Genomic DNA, 23,334 nt, shown 5'->3' with positions numbered 1-23,334 from the left:
ATTGCACATTCCAAAATTTTAGGAAAAAAAGATTCAGATATGTCACTTCCAAGTACACAAACACTTCAAACCTAAGAGATGGAAATGAGTGTGGCAGTAAACAGAGCCAGAAAGCTGATGGACATTGAACCCAGCTCAAAACCTTCAGCACCGGTGCTCCCCTAGATCCACAGAGGTACAGCAGAAATCTGTAGGTGGCAAATGAGGGAAATTAATAAAGGAGACAAGTAAACAAACTACCAACTTCTGTCGAATATAAAAACCTGGACAGCCCAGTAAAAAGCAATCAACATCAACACCAACCCCACTCCAATAAACGGGGTCCAATAGAAGGCGCTGCTGGAAACCATGCCTTCATCTGCAGCTGTATCAAACCATCATCTCAAACAAGGTACCACCAACACAAACACCACCACCACAAGCTGTTAATCAAGCTTAATCAACAACCACCCCAACTGCAATCTGCTCAACAGCCACCTCCAACCCAACCAGTTCCACTCAACAATGCCAATGCACCCACATCATCCTCCTCCAACACATACTGCATTTACCCCTTCATTTACCTCCACATCAATCATGTCAGCTATGCAGCCCTCATAGTGGGTATGGCAGTTACGGTGCCCCAACTGGTCCCACTCGGTCACCATACTATCAACCGCAGTATGGGGCACATCCTGCTCAAAGCCATATGGACAACATGCTCCTTATCCACACTACCAACAACCTTACGGTCCACCTCCGAGCTTCACATTATATGAATGCACGTCCACCGCCACAGCACAACGGTTCGCCTGTTCATTATCCGGAGCATGGTGGACCTGTTTCAGCACAACCACAACAGCCCCACGATGTTTATGGTCAACAATCACCCCATAATCCAGTTTTACCACAACAGCAACCTGTAACAGGTACAGTTCCACCTTTAGCTGTTGCTGGATCGGGTAACGCAAGTGCATCAACAACAGCTTCTGGCGTTGGTATTACGGCATCTGATGTTACCAAAACTGAGATTGAAAAGAAAGATACTGGCGCTGAGTAAATGAGGATAATCTTCGCATGCTTAATATTATAAAATTTTCTCAAACCATTTGCCCATTTTATACTTATGCATAAATACTAAATATTAGATGGTCTCTAAATGTCTAATCTATAGAGCAATAAAGTTGCTGAAGGTAATTATAATATATGTGAATCATTATTTGATGGTGGCCTCTTTGAATTGGAAATATTTAATATTGCAAAAAGTTAATCGTTTCGGCAATGGGTATAAAATGAATCCGAATAATCATATCAATTAATGTAAAGAATGAAGTCTGGCAAGGCTTGCATTTCGCCGGCCCCTTGTTTTAAGTTTCTATCAACGTCATTTTGCTTTTTGCCAAAAGTGCGAGCGCAACACGAGCGACATACCTTAATTCATTCTTCCTATTTTTGTTGAATTTTCATTTCGAAAGTTTTATAATTTCATTAATATTCGCAATTATAAAAACATTTTAGAATTAAATAATAAAGTGATGCAAATATTAACTTCTACCAATAGATGCAAAAGAAAAAATTGCAAAGGAAAACTCAAAAAAGTGAAAAAGTAACCGCCTTTGCCGATTTCACGCCATTCGTTCGTTATTGCAAACGAACGACTCGTCATTTGTGACACTTTTGCGTTTTTGTTCTTCTGTTTACGGCTTATTCGCCGCTCGTCCATTTACGCAGTGTCAAAGACTATCGGAATTTTTTTATTTGTCGGCTTGTTTCTGAACAAATTGCTTTATTATCATCGAGTTTTCCTGCAGGATTAATTAATCAGGTAAGTAACACATGCTTCTTATTGATAAATACTCATGGTCTTGTAATAAGACAATGAAAGTATTGAGATGCTAAATTACCGGCATATTGAATTGTCATTGTGTTCTTGAAACTGCATTTTCTTTTGTAAGTGCGTCCAAATGAGTCATTGGGTTGGACGCGGAAAGCAAAAAAGCAAAGTGTACGAATTAATATTTCAACAAAGCGAGATTTGTTTGAAATAAAAAGAAACAAGAATGTATTCCAAATGAGCTCATCTGCGTGTTCTTACAATTACTACTGGAAAACATCGGAATAATTATTTAAGTATGTATTTCGTGTAATTTTATGATCTGAATCCCGCTGATCCAAGTCGGTTCAGTAACCTAACCTCACTTAGTATTTATTTCATCGCTTATCCAGTCTTCGGTATGGGTATATTGTTTCTATTCATAATACGTTAATAGTTTATTATGTGCTTAATATGTGTCAAGCGTTTGTTTGGATTCAAAGACCTTTATTTTTCCCGCTCTAATCTCCGTTGATGTTCCTGTCCATTTTTTTTATCCTGTCCTCATTTTGTGGTGAAATACATCTGTCTTAAGGTTTTAAGTTCCTGTCGATTATAAGGAAGAAATTAAAATTTAAAATATAAAATAATTTTTTTCTGGTCTAGTATTGTAAGGTACTTTTGTTTAAAAAATGTTACAAATTCATTTAATTAGATCAGTGTTATTTTTGGACGATATTAATATTATTTTATGAGGTGACTTTAACTTCTTAGCAATGTTAAATATACGTACATACATACATACATATGTACATACATATGTACATACATATCTAGCATCCAATTCTGACTACTAACAGATAAATCTCGTTGCATTTATCTGTTAAATACATATGCCAAACAAAAAAGTCGTTTAGGTCTTTTTCCATACATTCGTAAGTATTGGCGTTAAATTTGTGGAAAAAAACAGTTTTCAAACGAAACAGTGGAATGCTAAAATAAACACAAAGCAAAAGATTATTCATTCACTTCAAATATTTAACAAACTTATGTACACATACATATATGTATGTATATATATGTAAATAATTGTGGATGTTGCCCTTACTTTGCTTGACCACCTGTAGAACCGAGATGTTTCGTTGGTTGCAGTTGGCATACATTTTAGTTTGATAAACTGCTGTTCATTGTTATTTTATATTTTCATTTCTTTCGCATTATTATTATTAAAACCTCAAGGTAAGAAAAGACTTTCTTTTTTCTATTTACTCACGTTGTTGGCGGCGTAGAGCCCAAAAGGTTTGCGTTACTTTGTTTGCAGTGAGATAAAATCTGTTGTGATGAGACCTACTAAACCTCAATTATATAGTATATATTGCAGCATTTATAAATTGTCTCCACTGTTTCCAATGGGAATGGGGCAAGGGAACAGCAATAAAACTGATACTTAGAATTCTTTTAATTTTATTTGATTATTTTAAACATTTGTTTGTTTTTTGCGTCTGGAGTAGTAAGTTTTTGCTGTTCCTATTTTTTTTAACAGTTCTTGCCGGCTTTGGTTGCTGTAGTGCGCTTCACTTTCCCGCATCAAAATATATTAAAACCAGTTTTGTACGATCTTTGTCTTTTGGTTGTTGCGTGTATTTTTGGTTCTGAAGCTGTCAAGTATATGTATGTATGTATGTACAAAAAAGTAGGAATGTGTATACTTTCGAGCTTTTTGGGTGTCTCCACACACTATACATAGTATGTACATATCTATGTACAAATGGGCGATATTTGGAACCTATGTAACCTGTATCCCTGTGAGTGTGAATGCAGGTAAAAACTAATTTTAGAAACATAATCAAGCCTAACGTCTCAGAAATTTTTTCAAATTTTTCTTTTATTTGAACTTATGACATCATGGTACGCACATACATATGTATGTATGTATGTAGTGCATGCACATACTTACATATATTATTATTTTGCAATTATTGACGGCATCTTCGAAAACATGTTGGTATAGCCATGTATCTACATATGTACATAAATATATAAACGGTATGTATTAAATTGAAGTTCATTATGAATCGGTGACATACTCAAGCCCACCTGTCGAACCTTCAGTTCTTTTTTATAAATACAATAGAACTACTCTTTGTTCTCGTGAATATAAAATTTACATAGACATTCGCTTGCTATTGATCGCTAGAGGCGATTAGAGAAGAGAAACTTTTGATATTAGAAATAAAATTACATAGGTCAATAATGGTTTTGTTGCATGCAGGTTTACATAAGATGCTAATTGTACTACGATATATACTCTCAAAATGGTTAATGCTTTAATGTATGTATATTTTTACGGCACTATTAGAGAATTGTCTGAAAAATACTTTGAAAAAATAGATTATGCACTCAGTTGAAATTATTTCTGCATTTAAGCAAAAAGAGAGGAATTTAAAGAGTTTTCTGAGGTATGTAGATATGATGGAAATGGATTTAAACTGTGTTTATAATTCATTGGTATTTGTTACAATTACAAACATCGACAAGATCACCTGAGAACGCGTATTCTGTTATTCTCAACTACTTTTGTAACACCACCTTCTCCACGACTACTGAAACTTTCCACTACAGTCACACATATATGCGAATATGTACATGCCTGTAGCTGTAGACAAATATGAAGCTTGCTTTTCGTTGCCTTAGCATGTCGGTTAAGGACGGACGAACGAACTAACGTACAAAACAAAAGCCACGCAAACACACACTGCAAAGAAAAGCTACCACATAGCATACCTATAGTCGGAATACGAGCTCATTTAATAGCTTGAAGCTCGGTTGGGGCTGGGTCGTTACTGTTCACACATGCACAGACACATACATTTGCGCGTACATTTACAAGTGTATGTAGTTTGCGCGAGATTTTAAGCTCCGAGGATGACTTAAAAGCGGTTGGAGCGCGCTGAAACCTCATATGTTGATGAAGAAGTGAATAACACCGCATCCACTGTTGATAGCTCATTGTGTGCTCAGTACACTGAGTTGCCAACAGCTCCTCGCTCGTTGTGGTTCAAATTGTCATGGCTATTTGTTTTTGTAAGCGAATGTGTACATGAGAGTGTTGTAGCTTTGGCGTTCTACACATTGCTCTCTTTGACGCAGTCGCTTGTTTCCATTAGTTTTCCAAATCGTCATCATTTTGCATTTGACTTTCGTTTCGAGCAGTTTGTTGTGCATCGAGTTTGTGTTCACGTTCACGTTTTTTCCGTTCGCCGCCGTTTTCCACACAAGTGCAATTATTTCTTTCATTGCATTTGCGTGCTTGTGTGCGTATATTATTGTTGTGTGAGTGCTCCAAGTTTTATTTAACTCTTGACAATTGTTGAAATATTATTGCCGTGGTCAAAGTTATTCGCATGGAATGTGGTGGTAGTGGCTTCCCTCCTCCTCATGCGCCTATTATTTGGCAAGTGGCGAAAATTTGAATATTTTGTGTGTCGTTAATTTGAAATTTTTTTTGTATTCTGCTTTGTGCAGTTCATTCTTCGAAAGTTGTCGTGGCGCGTCGTTGCAATCACTTGTTGAGAAAGTGAAAGACAAAAAAAGAGCAGAAGCCAGTCACTCAGGCCGGCGCGGTTGTCGCGGAAAAGCATTTTGTGATTTCAAGTAGTGGGCATTGACAGCCATAGGTGAGGCAGCGTGGCATTGACTTCTGGGACTAGTCTGTGTACTGATAGTGCATATTTGGATTGTCTTCGGCCCAGGAAGAGTGCATTTTTAAGTCATGCTGTTGCTGCCGTGTTTATTTATATTATAGCATATGCAAAAGTTTTTTTATTCTTTTTTTTTTAATTTCTTTGCGGTTTGTTTAACATTCGTGTTGTTTCTCAATCACATATTGTCAGCAATTGTTTCCTTCGACCACTTTTAATCGTGAAACCCCTAGTCAAGTTTATTGCTAACCGGAACCCGCTACATTGTTTCAAGTGGCTAAATTACAGTCAAAATATGCTAATTAATCACTAATAAAAACGCTCATGGACATCAAAGTAACAATTTCTAAAAGAAACAAAATCGCATTTACATAACGGGACGTTGTAATATTTATCGGTTAAAAAAGTTTATTTGTATATACTTGGTGTCAGGAGAACTGATTTTTTTTCAATAGAGCAAGGAAAAAATCAAGTGTGTCATAGTTTACTATAAGCCAATTGAAAATCAAAAGTATAATCATATTTTTTTAGTTTGCAGCTTTCGAAATATGTTTGCCACTCTAAGTGCAACATATCCTTGATTAAAAATTGTGACAAACACCATTGTAAGCATCTGTGATATTAAAGAAAAATAATAAAAGCCTCACATCAATATTATACCGGCTAGCGCTTTAACTTGTAAGTATTACTACCATACATCTATCTATCGATCTATAGATTTCACAATATCACATTGTTGTTGACCAATCTATTTGTTAAAGATGTCCTTTGGGGTTAAGTCATTACAACCTTTCTAGCAAATTAGAATCATGTTTACTCGTTAGCCACCTCTTTCGATTTTAAATTTTTGGAGGCAAGATTTTTTTATAATTCGTAACTTAAAATAATTTAATAAAAGCAATTGCTTATTTTTTTTGCTTCCGTTTTTTAAACAATACACGTGCTGCTAGCAATAAAATAAGAAAAGAAGGCGAAATCAAATGTCTGCAACTTATAATTATTGGCATCAAATTATCTCAATTCAATTTAGGCAAAAATTAGGTAGAAATTAGTTATATTTCTCGTGTTTTATTTTCTGTCTCTATATATGTATGTATGTATGTATGTGTACATACAAGGTGCGTTCCAAAGTAAACAAGACTTTTTGAATCTAGCGCCCCCTGGTGGCGCCATCTATATGTCGACTGGTGCGTTAGAATCGGCTATCTTTATCGATTGTCCAGTGAGAATTTCATTGATTGAAAGTGAAGTTATTGCGTTTTAAGTGTCAGTATGTTTGTGTTATCAGTGCGAAAATGAGCTTCGAACAAAGAGCCAACATTAAAAAAAAAAAATCGTTTACCGAAACGTTTCAATTGATGAAACAAGTTTATGGCGATGATTGCTTATCCTGTAGCATAGTGCACGAGTGGTTTCAACGTTTTCAAAGTGGTCGTGAGGATATAAATGACGATCAACCGTGCGTGAATTCATCAAAAATCAGACGAAATCATCATTGAAATTCATGGAAATGGAATTGAACATCTCCAAAACATCGATTTATCGCATTTTGACCGAACATTTGGGCTTACGAAAAGTGTGTCCACGGTTTGTTCCGCACAAATTGTCTGACGACCCAAAATTCCTCAGAATCCAACATTCGAAAGACGATTACTTGACCAAAAATTACATTTTAACCATTAACCACTCTCCTGATATGGCACTGTGCGACTTCTTCCTTTTCGGAAAAATGCATTTGCTCATGAAAGGAAAGTGTAATGCAGACGTAGAGGCCATTCAAAAGGCTGGCACCAGCACACTGGTGGTCAACGAGCTAAAACACTCGTTCGACATGCTTTTGGAACGTGCAAAAAGCTGTATTGAAGCAAAAGGAGACTATTTTGAATAAAATATATTGATTTTACCGAAAAAAACCATTTGTTCTCACTAAGTAAACACTTTGGAGCGCACCTTGTATAGTATGCATAAAGCACAGGGATGTGTATTTTCATATTTTCCAAAATTCAGAAGAAGTGCATATTGAGCAACATCACGTACAACAAGTACAAGTATTTAAACAATGTTGTCAAGGTTCACCCGGTTTTATGCGCTGCGTCGGTGCCAAATATCTTATCTGCGTTTTGGTATTTATTGTGCTCATGAGGCAGACAATGAAGGGGGTAGGACTGCTGGTTCTGGTATGTAGGTGCTTTAGCAATGTCGCCAAATTCGAAAAATAGATCTTGGTGCATTGTTAGCTTTAACAATTCCTTCAGGGACTTTTGAACGGTGGCTTATTACTTACATATAGAGTTTGTTTTATTTAGTTTATTTAGAATTTAGTTAAAACCAGTTCAGTAGATTTTTTCCCTTAAAAAATAGAAATGGAGCTTCTATTTCCGAACTACTGCTCCATTGTAGCCATTCGTAAATGTTTGGTGTGTGATATTGTGGCCACATCGTGTTAACGTGTTTTATTACAACCTCACGTCATGTTTTTTGTTTCTCTTGTGCCGCCAGTTTCTTATTCATCGTGGTGTTTGCCTGGTCGTGGCCCATCAACACACTTGAAGTTTTGTAGATAATTAAAAAGAATTTGAATTTATTTTCCTGAAAGTACGCTGATTACGACACACCGGTGTGTAACTTCGCTTTATGATATGATAATGACTGTGTTTGATTGAACGCACAAACATTTAACGATGAAGTCACGTAATTGCTTTTCAGTTTAATTGAAAATTTACATGTTTTGGAAAACGACCTTGGTGGACAAATTGGCCCTTTTAGTATGAATATAGTGATTTATTAAATTAATTATAGTTACAAAAACGAAATTTGTTATATTATTTAATACAGTTAGAAAAATTGTTCTTCTCATTTAAAAAAGTTTAGAATTTAATTCTATTTCGGAGGGGAGTACTGCGTTTCAAACACATTGTTTTATTAAATATATTTATTTTTAAGTTTTTAATTTAAAATAAGTATATTACTCAAAAAATACTACTATTTTTCCATCATTTTGTCAGAAAGAAACCAGTTCCGAAACTAGTAGTTGTGACATTAGTTACATACATACATACAAACATACATATGTAGCATTTGTGTGCATTGGATTTTTGAATGCGTTTGCCTTCCTCTCCACGGCGTCGTCTTATATTTCTAGCTTCGGAATCGACTACAGCCTCACTTTTGTGAATGTGTTGGGCGTGCACCCACCGCAAGCGCGCGGACAGTGCCATTGATACGCTCGCATATCGTGTATCTGCGGCAGTGGCAGCGCCGCTATTTCCTGCTATCTTAAATTCATTGTTATCGTCGCAAAGGCTTTGCCTTTTTGCTTTTGCTGCATTATAACTGCCTTTATTTATAACGTCAACTGTGCTACCATTAACACAACCGCCACCACCACCACCAACACGAATACCGCAGCAAAAGTAATATACTGATATGCTTACCGACCGACTCGTACATACATACATACATATTAACCAAACAAGCAGACCTGGAATCGGCATAAGCGAGTCGTCTCGAAATTTATGAAAAAAATTTACTATTCAGTCAGCGGAAAACTTGCTTACGTGTATGATAGACGCTTGCTCGATCGCTTAAGTCGCTCAATCGCTCGGTGTTTGTTTGAAGCAGTTGCTTTTTCGGTATCGCGGTGCTGGTGAATTTCATATATTTTCTCAGCTTAGAACTTCTACTGCCAACTGTAAACACTCGGAACGACGAAGGGACCCTCTTGTGGTTGGTAGATTTATATAGAAAACATGTGAAGTATATTCAATGTTAGCAAAATGAAGTTTTTGTGATCGAAGTACATTATTGAGACGTCGTCGCCGGAAGCGCATATAGCAAAAACGAGAATATATTAGATTCATAGAATTTGATATAGCGTTATCTTAAAAAACAAGATTCAGTTAAAATTGAAATATTTTCTTCATTACGTAATGACAACGTTTTACAAAAACAAACTGTTTGCTTTGAATGCCACAAAAGATCACAATGGGTCAATCATACACTTGCAGCTCGGCATTGACCGTGTAACACTTGCTGAGATGAGGAACATAAATATTCGTATCTTTGCTAATTGTAACTTTTGGATGCAGGCTCATGAACTGCTTTGGCTTTTCGACGCTAAACAAATATGTTCATTTTATTACACATTCACAGAGCGATTTTTGAAAACTGTGGTTGCTTTAATGGCATCATATCCAGAAAATCTGGAACATCAAAAAATACCGCATTGGCAAGCAACAGCATAAAGGTTAACATTGAAGCTCCGAAAAAAAATAAATAGAAAACATTACTGTAAAGTTTAACATTTGAATATGTGAAATTTCGCCACAATGGTCGCTAATAAGGTTCATCGCCATGTGCAAGTGCTCACAAACACGCGCATGTGCAAGTCCGGTCGGTGTGCCAAGAACTTTGCGCTTCAGAGGATGGAACAACCAACTCGCACCTTCATAACATCTATCGCTTTGAGCATAAGTTGGCAGTATCTCTATAATATTTAGCCGCCTAAATATTTGCTTGACGTTTTTCTAACATCCTCTGCATGCAGGCATTTATATGTGCATATATGTATGTACATATGTATTCCGACAAATAATAGCACCACAAGTTTTAGACCGTCTTCAGACAGCTGTCTCACTTACATACTTGCCGTGTGTAGCTTTCATGTCAGAACGTAAACTTTGTTTCGAAAGTCTGTCGTGTACCCAGCCAGAATTATGGAAAATATTAACGATTATTGATAATCATTAAAAGGTTGGTTTCTAAATCATCTGGTAACAATAATGCGTTTGAAAACAAAAATATGGCAAAAAGCTAATCTCTAACAAGAGACTTTGCAAGTATCATCTTCGGTTGACAACTGGTTTTATGCCAGCCTTTCACTTGAACGTATGCTGGTCATTTATGACCTACTAATTTTGGAATACACGTTTTACTGCATTTTCTTCTACTAGCATACATACATATGCCTCTTACAATAACGCATGTGCATCCATATCGTGTGTGTATGCGATATTCTTGTTGAGATCGCAATTTTTATCCTGATTCTACATCGCCATGGTTATGGTCATGTAATTTAGGAAATGACATTGATTTTGCTCTTGGCAATAAAAATGGTACACAGAACACCAAATGTTTATTTTTGGTTTCATATGCATCAGCGTTAGTCGAGTGCATGCACTGCGATGAGCGAGAGTCCACACAATTCTCGATGGGGTTGTGAAATTGAAATGTAATTGGCGAAGTGCTGAAATGCGCGATTGCGGCAAGTTTTTCATGCTCGAAAGTGGGTCTCTGAATCGTTGAACTTTGACACAAATAACATTATGGTTTTCTCAAAACTTGCATGGTAATAAATACATGTATGTAAGTTGGGTGATACGTATCATGCAGATGATGTTCTTTTTATTATTATTCTTGTATGTATGTATGTATATCTAATTGTATTTTGTGTGTTCTAATTATGCTGACAGTGACATTTGCGCTGCGAGTTTATTTATTTTTACTATTGTGTTATTTTTAGTGCGTTTAGTTAACCTTTGACACGTGATCTCAGACGTGCTGACTCTCAAGAGTTTCTCTTGCCCTCATAATATTAAAGTATGCATGTCCGGAATGCATACATATCGGTTCTTCTACATGTCTTTGACCAGCCGTTTCCTTTTCCTGTTGTTCAACTTCCACGAAATAGCCGTTTTCGGTTTAAAATAAGCTGTAGAGCAAAAAAAAAGCATGAGTTCAGGCGCGAAAGTCACAATACATACATGTATGTTTGAACATTATTATTGCAATTATTTTGAAAACCGCAGCAACGTTTTTGTTGGTTTCAAGCACTTAATATAATGTTTTTGCAAAAATTAGCTAACTTAATTATTTTCCATTCATTGGAACCTATTTTTAGTAAAAACGTACTAAATTACACTATATTTATTACAGCAGGCAGCTATTTGTGGTTCTATTCCGAAAATATGGCGATCAACATGTTTTACTGTTGTGCACTAATTACTTTTTTATAATTACTAAATTTCCTTAAAACATCTGCTGGGTTAATTAGTACAGCACATGAGCTTAGAGAAACAGGAGTTTAATTAGCAACAGCAAAGTGCAAAAAGTCGAGAGACCTTATTATAATTGAAAGTAAAAAAAGCGTCTGCATTTGTTATTCAAAATATTAAATATGCAATGAAAATGCTTCATCGACGATTTCCTCGCATAACGATAATGGCAGCAATGATAGATAATAATCGTGTGGTGGATTATTAAATAAGTATGCCGCATTTTAATTGAAAAGCCGCTGCTTTGGGCTACGCTACGCGCTGAAATAGCCGCAATTGTTCGAAAACCAGCTTTGTCAATGAAGCTTGTGCGAGCAATTCAACTGTCATAAGCGTGAATGTGCCTGTGTATACATAAATGTATAGGTACTCTGGCATTTTATTAAACACACTTTGCCAATCGTTAGACGTTTCGTATTCACTTTTTGAAATAATTAAATGGTATATGTATGCCACCAACAGCAGCAGCATCACCTTGCTTGAATACGACATGCCATTTCTAATTGCTATTGTCAAGTTGATTTGATGCCTCGATCGGTTGTGTTCGCACAACAGACGCACTCACACATTTGTACACATACAGAATTTACATAAAATGATAAAAAAACAACAACATAGAATATGAATTTATACATTATAGTATGCATACATTCCGCGTCACTTGAATAGCACAACTGAGCCGTTTTTAGTTTTTAGTTTTCGAATCTTATCGTATGCGTTATCTTATAAATGACTTGTAATCGCGAGTTTTTTTTAGAAACACAATACTAAGAGTAAAACTTCAAAGTCTCAATAGCTTTGTACTATATAAACAAACAAAAAGATATAAAAAATTTAGCCCCAAGACGAAATAAAGTGTTTAAAAACGTAAGGAAATGTATGTGCATTCCGACGTTGCCTATTAAAATTCGAACTCAGATGACACGTCCACATCACCTATTATTCTGCATGCGATGATTCTTGCTATTTTTTTATTCTGTCCGATGAACTTTTTGCCTGTGTGAAACCCTTAAAAATACACAGTATTATACAATTGATATTTTTAGTGATAAATATTAAGCAATAAGATATTTTAGCGTTCTATCCAAGTGACGCGGAGTATTTCAGGTCATAAAAAGCAATAAACGTGTGTATACCTGTGCATGTTCATAAGTACATAAATACTTTGATGAGGCCAATTTTTTTAACACCGTCTAAAGTTCAAGGCATGAAATAGAGTTCGACTGTTGCACTTGTACAACATATACTATTGTGCTCTCATGGAGCAACTTGTGGAAGGTGGTTTATTGTGAAGCACCCAATTCCAGCCCATTTTCGCCCGAAATTTTTGTGTGTATTATATTATTTATAGAAATTGAGTTTCGAACACTAATTCATTTCGCTTGAAGAGATGACCCTTGAGTACGCGTAGAGCAAATCAATAAATATTTCAATTACTCTTTGTTCACATTTTTTATCTACATTGTTGTATTATATATTGAATCGATAACGAATTGCATTTGTCGGCGAATATAACTGTCGACATCAAACCTTGAGCAACCGAGCGCTGCTGTCACCTTCTAATAACGTCAAAGTCGCCAGCTCAGCTTTTGGTGTTTAAACGAAATTCTTGCGGTTTTAGTCATCGCCACTTCAGGTTTTCATGTTTTGTAACCAAGTGGTTATACATAAAAGTAAGCGCTCCAAATGTGAAGTCATCGCTACTTTTTAATATAATGGCGACACGACGCAGCACAATTTCAGATTATTAAAAGGAATGTGAATATTTTTCAAATTCCTACCAAATTTTCTACGAAATTATGTCATAACATGAAGTTGATAACGCAAAGCGACTGCAGCAATCAGCTGAAATTTATCCCCCCGCGTCTTTGCTGCGGGGTTTGCACATCTTTTTGTATATATGTATGTATGTATGTGCATGTGTGTGGGATATGTGCATAAGTGTTTGTTGACTGTTGACTTATACCCACTTCGCTTCGCCGCTGTACCTTCGAAGCCTACTCGTGTTAACAAAAACTTGTTACGTGCAAAATCATTGATTCGCGGTATCACATGCTTTTGACACTGTTGTTGCTTCTGTCTCGGCTTGCTGCCGCTAATGAAATGAGCGAACAGGCCAGGCGGAGCGATATGCCATTTATTGTATAATTTGCGAATAGTTTTGCCATTATTCAGGTCGCTAAAAACAAACAAAATTTTAATTAATTGAGAAAACATAAAAAATATTGTTTTGAAGATTTAACGAACTTTATGAATGAAATTAATAAATTCCTGATATCGTTATGACGTCATTCAGGTATCGTATTTTTCACAGAAAAATATTGTCTACAATTTCAATTGTTAAAGTTTTTTTTTAAATTAATTTTTCCGCAAATGTTTGTATTATGGAATTCTCACACACACATACAGCTGCGGTCAAATTCTTAGTAGTGTGCCAACGAAGAAGAGGAACTGTTAAAAAAATGTAAGATATCGCTTTTATAAAAAAAAATATTTTTTACCATAAAAGCCCTAACAGGAAGTAAAACAAATCACAAAAAAAAACTCAATGTTTAACTAATTTCAATGAATTATAAATATATGGAAAAAATTATGAGGAATTTCGGCGATGATCAGTCATGTTTTCCTTAATCTAACAAATGGGTCCTACACCTTGCCAAGAAAAGCATGCCCAAACCATGATACTCGCATCTCTATGTTTTACCGTTTTTGTTGTATATTTCGGCTGGTATTCGGTATTGGGCGGACGTCTTATATATTGACGCGATCCTTTTCCGCCATACTTAACAATTTTCGATTCATCCAACGATAAAATGTTCCGCCATTTTGTCGAAGACCAATTAAAATTTCCTTTAGCGAATCAAAGTCTTTGTTCAGCATGTGTTTTAGGCAATAACGGCACTTTTTATGGATAGTGGGCCCCCAAGTCATGATCACATAAACGCTGGCATATAATTTCAATACTTCTAGTTAAAGGCGTCTTTTACCTCTGTAGCAGCCGCAAATGGAACCTGCTTTGGGTATCTGATAATGGAATTGACTTCTCTTACTGACATTTCTGGCTTGCTCTCACATGTTTTATTACTTAAGTACGTACCATTGTGGGTGAGCAAGTAAGAATATTTTGACTTCGAAATACTTAAGTTTTGCCATCAGAAAGCAATATTTTATCAGGGAGCGTACAATTCTTATTTTTCGACATTTCTAAATGAATAAAAGTAAGTTTTTAACATTAAAATCAATAACTTCAATTAAATAAATGAATTTCACCGCTATTTTCAAGTTTTCACAAAAAATTTCAGATAATTTTAATTTTTCAAACACTTCGTTCACGCACTACTAAGATTTTGACTGACCGAAAACGCTTTGCAAATAAAAAGTCCCGCAATTGTAACAAAAACAACAAGCCAAGCGAAACAAGTTTTTCATGTCAACATCTGAAGCTAATTGATTTTGAAGTGCATCCCAACAAAAAAGTTGTAATAAAAAAATATGATATATTATATGAAAGCCTAGCACTACTAAGAATTTGACCGCAACTGTACATATGCAAATATGCATACTAATGTTTTGTTTAAAAACAATATTTTTCATATCCGTTTGAATGTTATCGCCGCTGTTAATTTGTCTTATTTCTTTTGGCTTCACTTTCATCCCAATATTTTGTCACAAAGTCGAATTTTGTGATTTGCAATTATAGCCAACACGCGATGTTGTTACGAATTTGGCAGCTTAACACACAGTTCATTAACTTTGCAATCGCCTTATAGGAAATTTTGATTGGACTTAAAAATACTCATACATGGATGTGTGTGACTAACCTACTACTGTACGTACATACATACCGAATACGTGTCTTCGCGACAATGTTTTAATTTAAATTAAAACCCAAGACCTCTCCCTAATATTTGTATTTATACTCTAACTCTTCATGCATGGCCTAAATGTTATCATAACCTAAAAGTTTTTCGCGAAACCCTTGTCGAAAGATAGGTTTAAAAATTGAGGTGGGGCAAATGTTTGGCCCCATGTGAAAACCGTTTCAGTTTATGACATATGTACATACATGTGTGGCGAACCAGTTTAGCCGATTTCAATTAGGTAAGCATGAAAATGACGATGACAACAAATGCTCACAAAAGAGACCAAAGAAGAAGTTATAATGGAAACTCGGCAAGATGGACTTTAACATGGTCATATGATTGAAATCAATCATTGCTTCTAACTGGAAATGTGAGTGTGTTCGCTCCGCACAAACAGGTTGTATTTCATCTATCGATGAGTTGCTTTCAGACATTTTCATATGTATACGTAGACACATACAATGATATATACAAGCGTTGATATATGAATATACATAAATGTTAGAATAATCTTTTTTTTTCAAATTCTGTGCAATATTTTTTTGATTTATTTGCTAGTTATGAACTTAGATGTTTATCTAATCATTTTATAAACTCAGTTTTTGTAAATACGTAAGGTTTAAAAATTGCAAATCCTAAAAGTAATGTTACGCTAGATCTAATTTTTGTCTTACCGTCCTTTCCTTTAAAAAAAAAGCTTCAAAAAGATATATAACCACATTTGATTTGATGAAGAATTGCGTCAAGGATATGTAAAAGACCACAAACCGAGGGGTTCCATGCTAAAAAAAAGCCGCTGCTTATTGACATTATTAAAGGGTTTTTAGACCTTACCGCAAAATGAGAGCGCACATATACATAAATATGTCTGTAACACAGTCCAATGTCAGTCATTCATGCGGAAAGACATGAAAAAGCAATTGTTTTTGCCTGCCAATTTTTTCTGCTGACATTTTGCTGAAATACATATGTGGTACATACTCGCATGTATAGGTATGTAATTGTGTTCAGTTTTATGCAAACAAGTTGTTTTCTCTTGCGCTTTAAAATCCAAACACATTTTTGTTTGTACGTATTATATTTACCACTGAAATTCGTTTGTTTGTTTTTTTTAGCAATTTAATTTTTACCTCATTTGCCCACGTACTGAATACGGCAACGCCGTAATTGCTGTTGATTTCACGCGATTTATATAGTGATTTCATAATTTCAATATTTGTTTTAATATAAGTATGTATGCATACGTATGTACATACATATATGCATACATTTTATATGTACATATGTGCGTATACAATGGCACAATTTGGACTCTAAAATTCCAAAATCACCAGTTATCCCACATTTCGCCGTTATAAACAAAACATCACTGGTTCCTGACTAAAACACCTTCCTTTGACCATGATTTTTCAAAAGATAGCTTAAAAGGTTGCTCTAGTTCATCGTTATTCCTAAATTTACTAAACGAGTTAACTTCGTATAACTGTGCAAAAATACTGTTAACCCAGCATAGATCATTCAACTTATTTCAATGTCTAAATTTCTCCTTCGCTACCTCTTTTGGTTCTGATATTCGCTTTGGGCCGCCGATAGGCTTGGCTGATTTTCACTTTTATTTTCATTTTAAACAATAAATTTCTTTTGTATTTTCCCCCCGTAAATGAATTGCGTGCAGCCCACTAGTAACGCTAGAATTACAATCAAATATACATATGTATGTATCTGCCACATTCACTTTTTACCAGGCCGTTGCCAACATTTTGTTATGCTCAAGAGAACGCATGCATATCTGTCCGCCCGTCCGTCTGTGCGTGGTCATGATTTTATCAGCAGCTACAACATCGCTTTATTGGCACGATCGTCAGCGACGCTGGCACGCACAAAAGTGTGCGTAAAAAGACAGATAGAAATTAATATTTTCCAAAGTAGAAGAGTGCGATAGCGAATTAATGAACGCTGATGAGGCGCTTTACTTTGTTGAGACAATTCAGAAAATTGCCTTTTGACTATATCACAATTGTTTATCTTAGCGTTAAGTAATTATAAATGTATGCATGTATGTAGCAAGTGTGTGTCTTGTTTTGACGCACTTTTCTTCTTTGCTTTCTGTGGCTATTTACTTTTATGGTTGACTTTTGTTTCTTCGACGCGCGTCTCATTTCACTTGCGTTGTGACTCTAAGGTAGTGGCTTTTCATATCTCTTCATTCGATTGCGTCCACACTTATTCGTCGTCTCTACCCAAAATTGTTTTTTTTTACTACCTTTAAAATTATGCAATGATTTCGTACCGAAAGTGTGCCGAAAGGTGAATCACGCGTGTCTCATCGCTTTTGAGAACGAGGATATTTTTAAACAATATCTTGTGTGTTTATTTATTCATTTATTTTAAGGTATATATAAATTTATTCATTGAATTAACCTTTCTTACTTGCGCTTTCCGAAAAACTCGCTTTGTGTCTGTCCCGCCAATTGTCATTCTGCGGGGCACCCATTAGATGTCGGTTTAAATTAGGTGAATGCTCCTCAAATTGACAGCAAAAAGAATTCAATGTCAACGCTTTTCCTTCGTGCCCAATACTGAGTGTCTCCCAAATTCAATTCAATTCGATGCAACAGGTGTATCGCCACGCCTGCTTTTTCATACATATATTGCATATGTATAGATATGTGTGTATGTCTGTCAGCCTTTTGAATAGAAAATTTAGTATTGCTCAGAGTAGCAAATGTTTTTATGTAAATAAATAATATTCAATTGTTTTAACAAATCCATTAAAGTTTATCGCACGCATGAAATTCGTTTGCTATTTACGTAAAGGCCAATTTATTTTTATATTTATTTATGTTGACAAAGACTAATTTTTAACTATTCTTGTCATAGATTAGATATCGTTATCACTTCCCTAAATTTTCTATCTTTTCGCATTTTTAAAACGTTTTTATTATATTTTTTGAGACCAGTTTGCTTCACCTATTGAAATATAGGTGATCCATCTCCTGAGTGACATGTTCGATAAGTACTTCACAGAGTTACCTCTGCAGCGCCCATCAGGGACTAACATGAACTTTTCATAGTTTTTGGCAGTGGCAAACCGTTGGCTTAAAATACTCTATATGAATCAACCAATATTTACCTCCCTCACATTTGATATGGAGACATTATAAAGAAAGATGTTTCAACATAAAGTTATCAAAAAACTGGGGACATTTAAAAAAATTAGGGATGTGTATACCGCACCAAAACTTTTTGACGTGTTTTTCTTAGCAATGGTTAGTGTTTATGAAAAAAATATATTTGAACGTGTTTCCTTACCAACTTTTTTGTTGTTGTGTTCCTTTACATATCAGCACAATTTTGCATAAGCTTTTATGATAAGATTATTATTGTATCTTTAGTTGAGTTGATAGGATTGCCATACAAATGCATGATAAACAGAAAGTTTGCTGGTATACTACAAATACCGTCGCCCATTATGATATTTTGTTTTTGGTATTAGAACTGTTCTTAGTGTAAAATCATAGGATTATAGGTAGTTGTGTGGCAATTGATTTGATCATTAGTAAACGGTATTTAGAGTAAATTATGCCAAAGTGTTTTGAAATGGTGATATATTGGCTCGCGTTAAGCACAGGAGATTTAACGGTACTCACTTTGTTTTTATCAGCAATGACGATATAGAAACCTGTTGCTCTTGTTACTTTGACTTCTGTTACTGTGAGCTCTATTGGTAAAATTTCCTTAATTAGCCGTTTAGCTTTTTTAACATAAATATACTTCGAAGGAACGACCAAAATACCGACAATCATTAGTATGAAGTCCGAATGTAAAACTTTGGAAAATCTTCCATCAGAAGACATTTAATGCCTTTATCTCGATTTCTTATCTGGAATTGTTTGCTTTATAATGATCGTATGTGTTTAGATATTAACTGTCTATTGGAAATTTCAGGGCGGCACTTGGCAACTGGCGAAACGAGAATGTTTTCTTGTGTATTTACTTATGTATATATACGATGTCCTTAATCGTAATATTCGATTTATTATTCAGCATATTTAGTATAATAAAAAGTCTCATACCCCAAGCGTCTTCTTATTGTTTAATATACCATCGGACATTATTTCCAAAGCAACCGCATTTTCTGTTCCAATACACTTTTGCTCGACTTATAGCTGGATTCTGTAACCAGTCTCTAGTCTCTATTTGAGACATTTTGAGGTAAAATCTCAATTTCTGACTAGTTACTATTCACTAAACAGTCTCTAGCGTTAGTCTCAAAATATTGACTCAAACTTGAGACCTGGTAATTAGCAGGTCACAAAACCAAAAAGAACTCTTGTCTGACATTTTGAATATACTGAATAGAGATCATCACAGATATTAATCGATTGTAACTCAAAATCGCAAATTTAGAAACTTGAGACAGTATCACGGTACAGAATCGCACGGTTAATGTCATCCTACGATGACAGTTATCGATAACGATAACTTTCTTAATCTGCTTTGACATTAAATTTGGTTTCCATTTATTGCAACAAATTTGAAAGTCTTAGAAATATTGAAAATGTATTTATTTGTTCTACACTTGCAAGCAATTTATTGGAAACCAACAAAGGTGCTTTCTCATTAGGGGTATTCTCTTGCTCTTGCAAAACCCTTGCACGGTGCACGAATTGCAGATATTTCCTCTTGGGGCACCGGCACAACAACAAACACACGCAGAATATTATTTGCAATGGTAAAATAAATGCACGTAAAAAAATAATTGCAACCCTGTGCTAGCTGTAATTTTACTTAAATACATATTTTGACGTTAAATTGTTGAGGAAGGTAAATTTTAATTAGATTTTATAATTTCTATTTAAATTATAAAGATTTGTTACAGTTTTTTGTTAAAAATGAATGCCAATTCACAATAGTCATTTACAATAAACTGGCCGAATTAGCCGTTCATATATCACTAGATTCTGCAATTGGTGCTCTCGTGCCCTTGTATATTTCGGTATAGGATTTTTGCAATCTGCAATCTTGCAAGAGCAAGAGAATCCCCCTATTGCGTTCGCTTCTCCTAGTCATACACGGAAATCTCTGCTGTCGATAGCAATTACTTTATTTTACCAGTTTCTCACGTTCTAAGCTCGATTTGTTAAAACAATTAGTGGGATAATGTCAAAAACATGTCGAATCGGGGAAGTGTAAAAACGTTAATGTTAACAGTTGAGAATTAAGTCACGGCTTGTGCACACATTGCCGATCGGCTACTGGCAGTATTTTTATGGAATTTATCTATAACACGACGGTAATCGAACATACTCTTAGACGTCTATTGGAAATTTTATGTTTGATAAAAGCCATACTATATAGATGTATGTGGGTTGGTATATTATTTGTGACCTCGCTTTGGCGCCCCATCAACCGTTTTATGGTTGCCAATTATTCAAAATTACTACCTAATTAGTTGTGCTTAAGATTTCTGATAACTATTCGCTTCTCACTATTTGTTCGTTCCAATTGAATGATTGTTTTTCAACACTTTCCTTGTCGTTGTAATTAGCCAATATTGAAAAATAACTTGTATACCTCTCTAGAATATCTGTTCAAAGTTTTACATGCAATTAATTTTTTCATTGGTCTGAAGTTTTTTTTATGAAATGTTGTTATAAAAACAAACTGTTATTCGTTATAGTTGCAAACAATTATTCCTATTCTGTTTTGTTATTATCTGCTGTTGTTATTTTTACTTGGCTACTGAAATTAGTAGCCACATTATTCAGAATAAAAAACAAAACGGGGAAACAAATGAGCGCCACTATTCACTGATGACCGTGGCGGTATCCATTCATTCATACTTTTGTAAATAGTTCGAGCAAGTGTCCGAAACACCAACTCGCACAGCTCTCGCAGTTCCAATGCCTCTCTTACGCTCTGATGATACATTTGGATTCTCGTGACATTCAAATCCATCCATCGTGCGCATTGTTCGTTACAATTTTAAGTTTTTTCATTTTTAAATCGTCCGTCCCAACCATTATATCTTACTTAATTTTTTATGGAGCATTATTTTTCTAATTTTTCGCTATGTTAATTGTGGGGGTTCGCTCGGCAACATAGATCTGCTATGTACTTTCGTGTTATGTGTGTGTGTCTGTTCAGAGGAAATGGGGATCATGCTGTCTGCACTACCATCGTGCTGAGCAGCGTATTAGGCAATAATAATTAATATTATGCTTGACTCATTTGCTTTCTATTTCTGCTTTTGTATTTTTTTTCCGACAGCTTGACTGTTTTCCTTTGTCTGCTAGAATTATTATTTAATCTTGAATAGTTGCTTTTAATGACTTGTTTTCCTTTCACTTTCATAGAACTCTTCTCCGTTTTCGATGTGAATGACCTTTGAATATAAAAGGAAGATTTGCAACTTGCTCAGTGATGAATGAGTCCAGTTTCAAATATTACTAATACAAATAACGGAACTATTTTAAATAATTAATCTGTAGTGCAGTCGCCTAGGGAACGTATATACTACTAACTAGTTGAACACTATTTTTGGTATATTAATTATTGGAAACACTCAACTGAAGTGTGAAGAAATTTCAATTGTCGACCCTCAATGTCAATGTTTCATTATTTGCGTTTATTTTCCAGCTTTCTCGCAAATTCAAATTTAACGCCCAACAGTCAGTGTGTGTGTGTGTTCTCCCACAGACACATCCCAACATTTGAGCGTGAATATTTCGCGGTTCATTTTGCTTTTTGCTTTCATTTTCAATTTCTTCTTCTTTTATTTCCGCAGTCGTCGCTCCAAGCGATCGTTTTATCGCTAGCTGGTTAACATTTTTGATGATTTTTATCACTCTCTTTGGCACTCGGTAGTTATGATGTCATCGCGCACTCAGCATTGAAAATATGTATATGATTTTGTATGATTATGCACTTAACACAATCAATTCAGTTAGTTGAATGGTTTTTTGTGTTTCTGTAAAGTGTACTTTTCGTGTTTATTCCACATTCATATTTTTAATTTTGAGGCATTCACTTGGACTCGTCTGTGCTCGTTTCGATGTTTTGGTTTATTTGCACTTGCAACGTGGCGACAGTGAATAGCACATAACTAGAAGAGGGGACAGGACTGATTCAACTCGCCGCAGTTTTTCTCCATATTTTGATATCGTTAACACAGTGTCCAGTCATAATGAGATCATCATAATAGCGATTGTTAGTTTCGGTAGCGACGTTTTCGCTATTAACGAATATATTTTCTTTCAATTTAATAAAGTTCTTATTGCATTTACTCTATATATAAAAGTTGGGGCAGAGCTCTCGTAGCTTTTTGAACTTGACACACTTACGTGCGACTGCCTTTTTTGTTTAATTATTTTCGTTTTTAAATCTTCCATCCACTAGCTAACATCTTCCCCAAGCTTCTTAACATTCATTATGCTTCGCAGACGGATTGTTATGTAAAACTTAATTTAATCGCGCAATTGATTGCCTTGAAAGCGAGTTTTATGCTGTCTGTTTTAAGTGCACACAAATGCATATGTATGTATGTCCATAGTTAAGTTGGTGTGTATATTTGTACATTAAAACTTTTAAAGCAATGCATTATGCAATGACATTTGAAGTACTTCGGTTACTTTAATGCCCTTTATGAGTAATCTTAAAGACAGCTTCTACCCCAATCGGCAGGGTAGCTCTTGCTTTTTGTTTGTCTGAAACTGCCTTCATCTCCAACGTACATATGTATATAAATATGTATGTAGCGCAATATCTTATGCCCATTTAATTATTTGGTGTTTATTTTACGAACTTTTTTCGCTTGCCACTTTATTAGCGATGGAGGCGAATGCGTCATATCCGTTTCTATTTCAGATAAGTCAAAGCGCATATGCACATACATACATACATGTATGTATATTTACATTATG

At 35.2% G+C, this 23,334-nt stretch overlaps 1 protein-coding gene across 7 annotated transcripts in view; it reads left to right on the top strand.

Moving 5' to 3' along the window:
- Positions 1 to 1,660: 1,660 nt before the first annotated feature.
- LOC120775673 (moesin/ezrin/radixin homolog 1) overlaps positions 1,661 to 23,334 on the top strand; it is a 35,848-nt gene continuing 14,174 nt past the window's right edge. For 2 of the 7 annotated variants that reach the window (XM_040105958.1, XM_040105961.1), the window contains exons 1-2: positions 4,976 to 5,125; positions 6,025 to 6,171. The gene's annotated coding sequence lies outside the window, so the exon portion shown is untranslated. Of the gene's footprint in view, positions 1,805 to 4,974; positions 5,126 to 6,024; positions 6,172 to 9,040; positions 9,220 to 23,334 lie in introns of those variants that run through there. The other 5 variants (XM_040105953.1, XM_040105962.1, XM_040105954.1 and 2 more) reach the window with 5 other exon arrangements.

Source organism: Bactrocera tryoni, chromosome 4 (genome assembly GCF_016617805.1).
Source record: "Bactrocera tryoni isolate S06 chromosome 4, CSIRO_BtryS06_freeze2, whole genome shotgun sequence".
In the NCBI taxonomy this organism is placed as follows: domain Eukaryota; kingdom Metazoa; phylum Arthropoda; class Insecta; order Diptera; family Tephritidae; genus Bactrocera; species Bactrocera tryoni.
Note: the sequence above shows the minus strand (reverse complement) of the source record. Positions and strands in the feature narration are given on the sequence as shown.